The following is a 12457-nucleotide window of genomic DNA, read 5'->3' on the forward strand; positions in this document are numbered from 1 at the left end:
TTTTTCTAAAAAAGTTTGCCCCCATACAACCTAAAATCGTCTCGCGCATGTCATCGCACACTACGAGAACCACTGGCTGAGCAGAAGGGAGGTGGAAGGCTGACAGGTTGGCATGCACACGCCAGCTTCTCCGCCCTCTCCAGAGATGAGCATGGCAGTTTTCTGGATCTCTCTGAGCCTCAGTTTCTTCATATGTAAAAGGAGGGCCACACCTACCTCGCCAGGTTGGAAGGTTAACCAGGCACATTCCAGGCGGTCGTAAACACCAGCCATTAAGCAACCCCATGGCTGTTCATTGAGAGCCCCTGTCTCCAGACTCGGCCTAGAGAATGAGTCACAGCCCTTCTCTCACGGTGACCCTGTGCAGACTCCAGGGGGCCCAGGCACCCCTGTGGGGGAACAGGTCCAGGGCGCTAAGCCATCTCTGGGAATGCAGGCTGGGGGGTGTGTGTCAGTGGGGGGGCAGCACTGTAACCCCCAGCCCCCAGGACTAGAGTGTGTGCTCTCCACCACCACAGGGGCCCATCAGTTAAAAAACATACAGATTGGGGGGCCGGACCAGAGGCGCAGCGGTTAAGTGCGTACGCTCCACTTCGTCAGCCCAGGGTTCACAGGTTCGGGTCCCGGGCGCACACCGACGCACCGCTTGTCCAGCCATGTTGTGGCGGCATCCCATATAAAGTAGAGGAAGATGGGCACGGATGTTAGCCCAGGGCCACTCTTTCTAAGCAAAAAAGAAGAGGATTGGCATCGAATGTTAGCTCAGGGGCTGATCTTCCTCACAAAAAAAAAAAAAAAAAAAACATACAGATCAGGCCTGCTCTAGCCGCAGTCTGGGCAAAAAGGGCTCAAAGAGAAAGGAGTTCTTCCAAGCAGCTAAAGGCAGACTGTGTGTGAGATGAGAAGATTACGCCAAGCTCATGTGCCATGAGCAGAAATGCAAACTGCCCACGCAACTGCAAGGAGAATCTGGAGGAGCCAACTTGCACCCAGGAAATAGCAGCATTAGCAGCAGCAGCACCACCACCAGCAGCACCACAAGGACCAGCAGCAGCACCAGGACCAGGACCACCAACATCAGCACCAGCATCAGTAGCATCAACACCAGCAGAAGCACCAGGAGCAGCAGCACCTGCACCACATCACCACCAGTAACACCAGCAGCAGCAGCACCAGGACCAGGACCCGCAACACCAGCATTACCACCACCACCATCACCACCAGTAGCACCAGCACCAGCAGCAGCAACAGCAGCAGCACCAGAATCAGGACCCGCAACACCACAACCAGCATCATTAGTACCAGCAGCACTACCACCAGCACCAGCAGCACCACCAGCACCAGGACCAGCAGCACCCCCCTCCATCTAACTGATGAGTCCAGGTGCCACAGGGTCTGGTTTGCCCAGCACCCTCCTGGTTTACACCTCTCATCCCAGAGTCAGTGTCACAGTGCTCCTTTCACTCTTAAGTGTCCCAGCTTAGAAGAGAAATTAGATGGTTTCCCTACCAATGCGGGTACAAAGGCCCAGAGCAAGGAGGTGATCTGCCCGAGGTCACACAGTCGCTGGGAGACCAAGAAGAGAGCAGAAGTTGTGTCTCTCAGCTCCAGGCAGTGTGGCTCAGTGGCTCTGGAATCAGAGAGAACTGTGTTCAAATCCTGCCTGTGTGCCCTGGGGAGACCTGCTTTGTCTCTCTGAGTTCCAGTTACTTCAACACTAAAAAAGACCATAATAACAGCACCTACCCCATAGGTCTGTTCTGGGGTTGGAACGGAATCATGTCTGCCACGTGCCCTGCACAGAGCATGGCTTAACAAATGGTGATCGTTCCTGCATCAACGTCCACAGGGTGCAACCTCACAGACGTGGGGCAGGTGCTCAGAGCAGCCAGACAGGAGGGGGAAGCAGTAGTCTTATTTCTCGCCATGACCATCCTGTCTTCTGGTGCCCAAGCCCACCCTCGCCCTCCCGGGAGGAGCAGGAGATAACCAGGACCACCACAATGGGGTTGTTGGAGGGAGTCACTGATAAAAGGAGAAAGAGCAGGGCTGCGGGCCTCCTGATAAGTGAGACGCAGCTGCCGCAGCAGGAGGGTGGGAGGAGACGGCAAGGAGGAGTGCAAGAAGCCTGGGAGGGCAGAAGAGAAGGGGCGGTGCTGAGCCCTGGTCTCCCCCACTCACTTTTCTAGCTGACTTTTCACGTCCCCAGGACAGTTCTGCTTACCACGGCAAGCCCAGCCAAACCTCCCAGCCCTCCAAGTCTCCCAGTCCCTCCAGAGACCCTCCCCGGATGACTCCTCTCCCCGCCCTGCTTGGCCATGGTCCGGCTGTGCTGCAAATCCCTGCTCACCCAAGGGCACAGGCTCCTTGCAGACCATGAGCCGCCCGGTGCCAGACCATGATCCCAACCTCACTTCATCCCACGGCCCAGCACCATGCCTGCCTCCTCCGCACAGCGGGGGACACAGTTCTCACTGAATGTCTCTCTCTCCCAGAGGACAACCTGGGCACCCAGTTCTAAGGACCCCAAGAGCACTCCACAGCAGGCAGTGCTCAACACACACACACACACACACACACACACACACACACACCCTTCTCAGCTTCCTGCTCTGCCTTCTTTTGGATAAATAACCTTGGGTAAGTTACATGGCCCCTCAAAGCCTCAAAGTTTTCAACTGTAAAATGGACACACCATTGCCCACCTAGTGGACCTGTTGGGCTGATTAAGTTACACACAGATGCTGAAAAAGAGAGTGTTTCCCCATGAACAAAACGAAAAGACAACCTACCAAGTGGGAGAAAATATTTGCAAATCACATATCCGACAAGGGGTTAATTTCCAAAATATATAAAGAACTCATACAACTCAACAATAAAAAAACAAACAACCAGATCAAAAAATGGGCAGAGGATATGAACAAACATTTTTCCAAAGAAGATACACATATGGCCAACAGGCACATGAAAAGATGTTCAACATCACTAATTATTAGGGAAATGCAAATCAAAACTACAATGAGATATCACCTTACACCCGTCAGAATGGCTATAATTACCAAGACAAAAAATAACAAATGTTTGAGAGAATGTGGAGAAACCGGAACACTCATACACTGCTGGTGGGCATGCAAACTGGTGCAGCCACTATGGAAAACAGTATGGAGATTCCTCAAAAAATTTAAAATAGAAATACCATACAACCCAGCTATCCCAATACTGGGTATTTATCCAAAGAACTTGAAATCAACAATCCAAAGAGACTTATGCACCCCTATGTTCACTGCAGCATTATTCACAATAGCCAAGACGTGGAAGCAACCCAAATGCCCATCGACTGATGAATGGATAAAGAAGATGTGGTATACATACACAATTGAATACTACTCAGCCATGAAAAAAGACAAAATCATCCCATTTACAACAACACGTATGGACCTTGAGGGTATGATGTTAAGCCAAATAAGCCAGACAGAGAAAGACAAACATTGCATGATTTCACTCATATGTGGAAGATAAACAAACACACGGATAAAGAAAAGATTATGGTTACCAGAGGGGAAGGGGGTCGGGGGGTAAGCGAAAGGGGTAAAGGGGCACATACATACGGTAACGGATAAAAATTAGGGGCACATACATACGGTAACGGATAAAAATTAGACTATCAGTGGTGAGCATGATGCAGTCTATACAGAAACTGATAAATAACAATGTACACCTGAAATTACACAATGTTATAAAATATTATGACCTCAATAAAATAACTGGAAAAAAAAAAGAGAGAGACAGTGTTTCCCTTTTGTGTGTGTGTGTTTCCCTTTTGTGTGTTCTTTTCAGAGAAGCGGAAAGAAAACCACTAAGAGTCATCATCTGATCTGATCAACTACAATGCAATAAGATGCCTACCGCGTGCTTAGCCTGTGAGCAAGACAAACACGTTTCCTGACCTCAGAGAGACTACTTGCTAGTGTGGGAGAAAGACAAGAAATCAAATACTTTGCATAAATGAATATACCATTACAACACAGTAGGAGCTGTGAACCAGAACAGTGTGGAATAACCAGAGGGACATTACTGGCATTAGGTCAGGGAAAGCCTCGCTGAGAAATGCCATTGGGCATGAGCAGAACTGGGAACCCAAGCAAATTGAACCCCAGGCCCCGCCCCAAGTACAGTCTTGGCAGCCAAGTGCCAGGTGGCCCCAGGTGACCTGAGCACTCGGGGCACTGGCTGTTTGGGCTGCCACTCTCCTGTGGGTGGCCCAACGCTAAGGCAGCATCCCTCGGAGCCACCAACCTCACAGCTGCCAAGTCAGGACGCAGGGGGCCAGTCCTTCTGCTCATCAACTGCAGAAGCACACCAGGCCTTGGTTGCCAAGTCCCAGTCCGGCTGCTCTCTCCGTCACGCTGATACGAGGCTCCTTCCCCTCATCCGCTGCTGACCCGCCACTCAGCCATCCCACAGGCTCCAGGGACTGTGACCTTCGATCAATTGTCCACGCCAACCAGCAGTGCCCAGTTCAAAGTCCAGCACAGCCCACCGGGCTCTGCTCAGAAATGCTTTCAAGGCCTCAGCCACACTCCTCCTTCCCAGAAGCCTTCCTCCCACCAACAGGGACCCTACCACGTGCTGAGTGTCTGCTGTGTGCCAGGCACCATGCCAGGCGTCAGCACACAGGCCACTACTTTGTGAGCCTTGACACCAATCCTGTGAAGGACAATAACACATCACCTCTATTGGAGAGAAAAGATCAAAGGATCCAGCAGTCACTTGCCCATGTCACACAGTGGACGCAGGTGAGACATTCAAACCCAGGCCTTGCTTGCTCCACTGGCACTCTGCTGACACTCAATTCCTTGTTTCTAGCTGCAAGCACAGAGCCAAGAAACTATCTCCTCATGCATATGTTCCCTATTTACTCTTCGATGTCTTAATTCATTAATGATCATGTCTTAACGCACCCTTCCCGCAGCAGGACACATTATGTGCCAGGCATCACGTGACATGCTCGTGACACAGAGCCCCAGTCTTCAATGCACTTATGGTCTGCGAGACGGCGAAAGACACAGGAACCAGGAAAATAAATAAAGGGTGACGGCATACACGTCAGCACAGGAACAGTGGCGGCCCCCCCAAGACACTTTTCCATTTCCATCTGTCTCCCCCAAGCCCCCAGCACCAGACACAGAATGAGCTCACGAAAGGCCAGTGTCTTTTGAGAGCCGGCCACATCACAATGACCTCTTTACCACCAGCCAGGCCAGTGTCCCCTAAGCCCAGGGGAGTGCTTGACAGAACACGCATTAGATGTGTGCACACGAGACGTGAGACAGGACTTACGTTTCACAGGGAGCCCCCACAAGGAGCCGGCAGAGACCCAACTGAACATTCCAGTCCAAGATGAGGACAGAGACCTCTCAGGAAGCTGTGGTCCTTGTCCCCCACAGGCGTCCAGGCTGCAGGAATCCACAAGGCATGCAGCCAGAGCCTTCCTTAAAACCACCTTTAGCATCCAGAAATGTGCCGGGTATGTGTAATTCCAGAGAATGCTTCCACCAGCATGATTCCCCAGGTGGCTGAATATCACTGTAAATCCACACGGCTCAGAAAATCCCCGAATGAAGGTCCACAGCTGACAGGCGCAGCCATCACAACGGGCATCTTCTTAATTCCTTTCTGGTCAAAAGATCAGGCCTGGGGACAGGAAGGAAAAAAATCAATCTTGTTACAATCAGGGACCCAGAGCAGTCGTCAGTTATCCTTTCTTCCTTCTATTTGACCCTAATATACTTAGTGGGGAACTCACTAAAAATAATGCCCTGTGGGTCTGGTCCAGGTCAAGTGGGAGACGGGGCCCTCAGGAGAGTGTCACCTCCCATAGGCAGAACTTTCCACCGCTTAGAGCTCCTCTGAACCACCCTGGGAGGGCAGAGGGGGCTGAGGTATGTCCATTATAAAGATGAGAAGAGAATGTTCCGGAAAGGTTAAGTGGCTGGCTTCGGATGTTCACAGCGCGGCCAGGCCTGGCACGCAGCCCTGACTCCCCTGCAGGGCTGAGGTCCTATAGTGAGCTGAGGGGGTTTTGGGTCAGCTGGTAGGACGTCGTGCTTTGTTTTGTTTCTTTTTAAAGACAACCGCAGAGCCCTGGCGTCACGCCAGGCCTTGTCCGGCACTGTGAGCTTCTGCAGGGCAGGACAGGGCCTGTTCCTCTTTTATGCATTCATTCAGCAATCACTGAGTGCCTACTAGGTACCCAGGACTATTCCAGCTATAGGGAGAGACTTTTGTCTCCCCAACCCAGCGAACTTGAATTATTCTAAAGATAACCATGAACAAATGGATCCACGAAGCATAGGGCCTGAGGCCCCACAGCCACCACCCACCAGATGATAACAGTAACTGCGCTTTGTGGAGTCTCTTACTCACCCCGCTAAAAGCTCTGGTCCACATCTGATTCCACCCCGCAACCACCCTGCGACTCCTGCCCCTTTTCTCCAGATAAGGAAACAAGGCACAGACAACCACCTTGCTTCAAACTGCTAAGAGCGGAGCCCGAATCTGAGGCCTGAGAGTCTGTCTCCTCAGTGTGCATCCTGATCCACTGCTCTGCGCTACTCGTGAGGAATGTCTACCCGGACGGCTACAGCTAAAACGTACCTCTAGGCATTTTGCGTGCACAGAATCCTAATTTAATCCTCACAACAAGCCTACGTCTTCTAAACTATTCTTATCCGATTTTAGGGGTGAGAAAGCTGAGGCCCAGAAAGGTTAAGCGACTTCTTCAAGGTCACTCAGCTAGAAAATGACAGAACGGGGGTTTGAAATCAGGCAGTCTGGCTCCAAAGCCCGTGAGCTTGACCATTACAGCAAGTGTCACCAATAGCAGCCATTGCTGCAATAACAAATTGTCAAATACCTAGTGGTATAAAACAACACAAATTCATTATCTTACAGTTCTGGAGGTTAGAAGTCCGACACAAGCCTCACGAAGCTAAAATCAAGGTGTTGGCAGGCTGTGTTCCTTCTGGAGGCTCTAAGAAGAATCTACTTCCTTGGCTTTTGGACCTACTAGAGGCTGCTCTCGGATGCCTGCGCTTACATCGCTTCCTCCATCTTCAAATACAGCAACATAGCATCTCTGCCCATCCTCACATCTCCTTCTCTGATTGACTCTTCTGCCTCCCTCTTCTACCTTTAAGGACTCATGAAATTACCCCGGCCCCACCCAGATGGTCCAAGATAATCTCTCTATCTCAAGGTCCTGAACCTCAATCATATCTGCAAAGTCCCTTTTGACACGTAAGGTAACATATTCACAGGTTCTGGGGACCAGGACATGGATATCTTTGGGGAGCCATTATTCTGTCTCCCATAGCAACCATGCCACAGGGCATCCATCCTCCATTTTAAGCATTCTTCAGTGACTAGGGGTCACAGGGTCACCAGTGAGCTCCCCTTATCCCATTAAACCCATCTGACATAGCTTTTGGAAAAACCCAAGAGAAAGACAGGTTCAAAAGGAAGCTTAAGTGTCTAAAATCAGCCCCTAAGAGAGAAGTACATGATAGCAGTTAAAACACTGAAGTTTAAAGTCAAACCACCAAATGTATTAATTATGTTACTCTGGAGAAACATTTTTAACTCTTAGTTTCTTCGTCTGTAATATGGGGGTAAGTCACACCCACTTACTTCACAGAACTGCTGTGAGGCTGACATGGCATAATCAACATAAAGCACAGAGCATATTGCCGGGCACTTAAGAGTTTCATCTAAGCCATTATTTTATGCACCAAATGGAAGAGGTCTCCCCCAAGTCTGTCCTTCAGCCTGGTCTGTCCTAGGACTCCTCACACTTGTCCCTCTTCATCCTTAGCTCCTACAGCAACCACCAAGAGCTGCCAGCCCCAGAAAGCAGCCCAGGAGCAGCATCGCACCAGAACGTCAGGATGGAGTCCTGTCGGGGGAGAGGAGCTGCCTACAGCAGGAAGGAGAGCAGTGATTTATGGTACGAGCCCCAGGTAATGGCAGGAGAGAGGATGGGGGACACAGTCTGTTAAATATTTACAGAGGCCCACAGGCAAGTCTGAAGCCAGGCTTGTTTTGTTGGGGTCAGGTACATTAAAGCTCTGTCACCTGGCAAAGAATTATTACATGGTCTGTTGGGTATTACTGCAGCAAATTGGCGGTCCCCAACCCAGGGCAGGGGCAGCGCTGATGTTCACGTGAGCAGGTGGCCCCGCCACGGCTCCACCTGCAAGAATGCACGATGTGGGGCATTACACATCACGATTTCTAGTATCATCTAGATATGATGATTCTCTTCATAGAGAGAAGAGCCCTCTTGGGGAGCATTTTCATTTTCTCTCCTATGTGATTCCTTTCAAGTCATTTTCTCTTTCTGTAACAGATTGGCCAAACTAAAAATGATAGGCAATACCAGCAAACCAACGACTGGCTTCCATGTGGAGCGGGAATTCTCATATGAGCTGGTGGACAGGCATCCTGAACAAAGACAAACAACCACTTTGGGAAACCATTTTTGCACCATCTACTTAAGCTGAATATATGTGCACCCTGAGACCCAGGGGTTCCACTCCTCCGTGTAAACTCACAGAAATGTGTGCATACGTTCACCAAAAGATCTAAGGATGTTCACCACAGCACATCCTAACACCGAACACTGGAAACTACTCAAATGCCCATCAACAGTAGAACGGATTTTAAAAACACGCACACATTACAGAGCAATGAGAATGATCTAGAACTGCAGGCAACATTTGAACACGTCTCACAAACGTAATTTTGAGTGAAAGAAACCAGACACAAGGGAATGCAGTATGTTATTTATATTAAATACATAAACAGGTTGAACTAATCTATGCTGTTAAAAGTTAGGATGAGCCTATCCTGAGTGAGGGAGAAAGGGACAGTTGGTGACTGCAAGGGCTCAGCAGGGGACTTCTGACATGCTGGAAATGTTCTGTTCATCCAGGGGCTGGCTACACATGCAGGTTCAGTTTGGGGACATTTGTCAAGCTGTCTACATACTCAGGATCTGCGCCCTTTTTTATGCATGTTACCTCAGTAAAAAGTTGGTTAACATTTTGTTTTTATTTCTCCTGTGAAAGTCTGTCTGCTGGAATATTGAAGACATCGGAACTCCCCCTCAAGGCCTGGGAACCGACACCTTCCAGGTTTCCCCGCTCCCCCAGACTTTCATGCCCCACAGCCCTAGAGCTGACCCTGCCCCCGAGGGCACTGAGGGAAACACTTCACTAATAAATATGCTCTGGCCTGGTGACATGGAATTTGACACAGAATTGCCCCACAACAAAATACGGCCCTCAGTGTCATTCTCTTGGCTGAGTCTCCCTCCTCTCTGCCTCCCAAGCTGCCAGGCCCAAATATGTCATTTCATTCTTGACCCTCCCCACCAGGTATTTCCACCAGCTGACCCCCACCCCCCCGTCGTGGACACTCTGAAGAAAAACAGAAAACAGGCTGCCTCTCTTTCCTGTCCAGTAAGAAGAGAGCATCTTTCTACACCAACTTCCCCTAAATATGGAACGCACAGAGGGATGCTCTGGGAACCTGAAGACTTAAGGTATCGTGGGTTGGCACAGACTGGAGAATGGGCTACGAGGGACAGAATGAGGAAAGCCAGGTCAGGCGGTCCCTGGTACCACCGTTGTGAGAGGATCGAGTTTGTGGTGCGAGCCACAGAGAGCATCTCCCAGCGGGTGCATGGCTGTGTGTCGGCCCCCTCTCTGCCTCCGAGTCTCCTTGACTCTGCGTGTGTTTTCTCTCTCTCTCTCTTTCCCTCTTGCAGCAGCCATCAGTCACGCTGTTAATTTTAGCAGGAGCACGAGTCAGCAGACGCTGACTCCAACACCTCTGAGAGCCGGCCAAGGGGCAGCAGCACCAGCTGCAGGGGATGCGAAGGTGTTCTCGGAGCTAAGAATCGAGTCAGCGAAGCCCTCACGATCTGGGCTCGCCTCTCTCTCTCTTTCTCAGGTTTGTGGGGTAAGATTTCCTCAACACCGATGCCACAAAGAAGGTGTCCACTTCATCTTTTTCTGACCAAGAGAGACGCGGCCGTTTCTCTGGCCGTGTTCACGTGATTTCTCTGTGATACCCTGAGAGCGGGGGCCTGCCCAACCTGGGAGATAAATCAAGGAGACTTGTTCCCCGAGAAAGCGGCAGCTGTCCTCCTGCTGACAGACTCTATTTTTGCCTCATTTCGGTTTCCCCCCACCGTGTGCTGGGGTGACACGGATCAGCTGATCTGGAATGCCCAAGCCTTCCGGCACACGCTCCTCCTCGCACTGACCCGATGCCTCCCTCAGGGGATGGGGGGATGAGTGGGGGCGTGGGGGCCAAATAAACCAGGGTGTGACTCCCACCGCTGCAGTCAGTCCCTGGCCCTGGGCACATCCCTCAAGGTCTTTGAAAGTGCTTCCTCGTCTGTTTAATAAAAACAAGGAATTGGAATGCATGCCCTCTGGGGTTCATCCGTGGAAGACAGACTGTATATAAAGTGCTTGGCATACAAACCTGCCCACGGGGGCCTCACAACTCACGCAGAGCGTCAGCATCTCCCTTAACAACAGCCTGATCAGCTAGTACTGTTGCTGTTCCCACCCGTTAGGCTTGGGAGATGCAAACTGAACCCAGTCCCATTCACTAGTAATAGTAAGAATCTGATTGATGATGCTCTGCACTGTGACACTCCCTATGCAGGAGGGGGCACGGGGGCCCACACAGAACGAGCCCTCTATCGCCGGGCACCTTCACCTGCATTAGGTAACAGAGCCCTGCTGACAACTCTGCCAGGTACATTGATTAGAGCTATTCTTTAAAAATACTGACATCCGGGTTTGGCCAGGCTCCAGGAGTCCTGCACAGCACTTGGGAAACTCAACAGGTGCCCAATAAATGTTGACTGGCATAGTGATTAATCATAGCTACATATGGAGTGCTCATGGTGCTAGGAGCCAGAAATTACGTTCATCAAGAAAGACAGGATCCCTGCCTTCAGGGAGCTTTCAGGCTATACTAAGAAATCCAGAGAGGGGCCGGTCCCATGGCTTAGCAGTTAAGTGCATGCGCTCCGCTACTAGCGGCCCGGGTTCGGATCCCGGGTGTGCACCGATGCAGCGCTTGTCCAGCCATGCTGAGGCAGCGTCCCACATACAGCAACTAGAAGGATGTGCAAACTATGACATATAACTATCTACTGGGGCTTTGGGGAGAAAAAAGGGAAAAAAAGGAGGAGTATTGGCAACAGATGTTAGCTCAGGGCTAATCTTCCTCAAAAAAAAGAAAAAAGAAAAAAGAAAAGAAATCCAGAGAAGCAAACATGCAGATAGCACATGTCCAAAATCGGGCACATCTGGTGACATCCTGGTTACCAAGGTGGGGTGGCAGGAGGTGGGGCACGGAGGGAGAGGCTGGACCACACGGAATGTGAGAAGCCCCAGCATGTCAGAGCACGAGAAACCTTGGAATGATCTGGTTCAATGCCCTCACTGAACAGCTGAGAAACGAGGCCCAGAGAGGTGACATGACTTACCTAAGGTCACCAAGCTAAGACGCGCGGGATGCAGGATAAGACGCAAATCTCCAGAAGGAAGGGTGGGCTGGACACACAATGCCTGGGAGAGGAACTGCTCCTTTATTTGGTAGGTGCAGTGGCGCTGTCAGCAGAAGGTAGAGGCCCGGGAATAACCACATCGCCTGGGTGCTTGTTCTAAGAGCGTCAGCTGCCTTAAGTCATGGAACATCAACAGCGCTGTGAGTATGAACTCGTTTTCAAACGAGAACACTGGAGCACAGCAAGCTGTAGGGCCAAAGCCACGCAGGTGGTCAGAGACGGAGCTGAGACAGGAGCCCAGGCACTGCCCCCAGAGCCTTTTAGCTCAACCACTAGGTGTCCTGCCTCAGAAGGCCTATATGGTGGGAAAGACTGGGGCCAGGGTGATAGGATAAGAAGGTTCTAGAAGACAGAGATGAGGAGGGCAGGAGCTTGGTCGCTGGAAAAGGCAATGAACAGAGATTCTCGAGGCATCAACAACATCCACCGCCAGACTCTGACCAGAACGACCCCAACCCAATGGCCTGTCAGTGGGTCCCAAGTCTCACTCCTGCTCCCACAGTAAATCCTTCGTGTTGCCCATGACAGGCTTTTCCAGATGGCTCCTCAGAAGAGGGGGAAGAGTGTCCAGCTGTGGTCTGGTGCCATCACATCATTCCTACCAGGCTCAGGGCTGATGCAACAGGAGTGGGGAGGTGGGGCTCCCCAAAACAACTGACCCCTGACCGCTCCTCCCCACCTGCAGGTGAGAAGACAAATGCTCCTGGAGGAAGCTGTGAGCAGCACCCAGGTAGAACGTGGGCACTTCTCGCAAGCCGTCCTACAGACCCACCAGGATGAAGGCCCCTGACTGTTAACAGGGAT

The 12457-nt window shown here is 51.0% G+C and overlaps 1 long non-coding RNA gene across 17 annotated transcripts in view; it reads right to left on the bottom strand.

Annotated features, from left to right (window-relative positions):
* Positions 1 to 12457, bottom strand: part of LOC106801885 (uncharacterized) — a 242556-nt gene that overhangs the window by 169285 nt on the left and 60814 nt on the right. For all 17 annotated transcript variants that reach the window (XR_015555962.1, XR_015555948.1, XR_015555950.1 and 14 more), the window contains exon 3: positions 5341 to 5694. This is a non-coding gene — a long non-coding RNA (uncharacterized LOC106801885). The remainder of the gene's footprint in view (positions 1 to 5340; positions 5695 to 12457) is intronic.

This window comes from Ceratotherium simum, chromosome 23 (assembly GCF_057802395.1).
Source record: "Ceratotherium simum simum isolate JZ-2026a chromosome 23, ASM5780239v1, whole genome shotgun sequence".
NCBI lineage: Eukaryota > Metazoa > Chordata > Mammalia > Perissodactyla > Rhinocerotidae > Ceratotherium > Ceratotherium simum.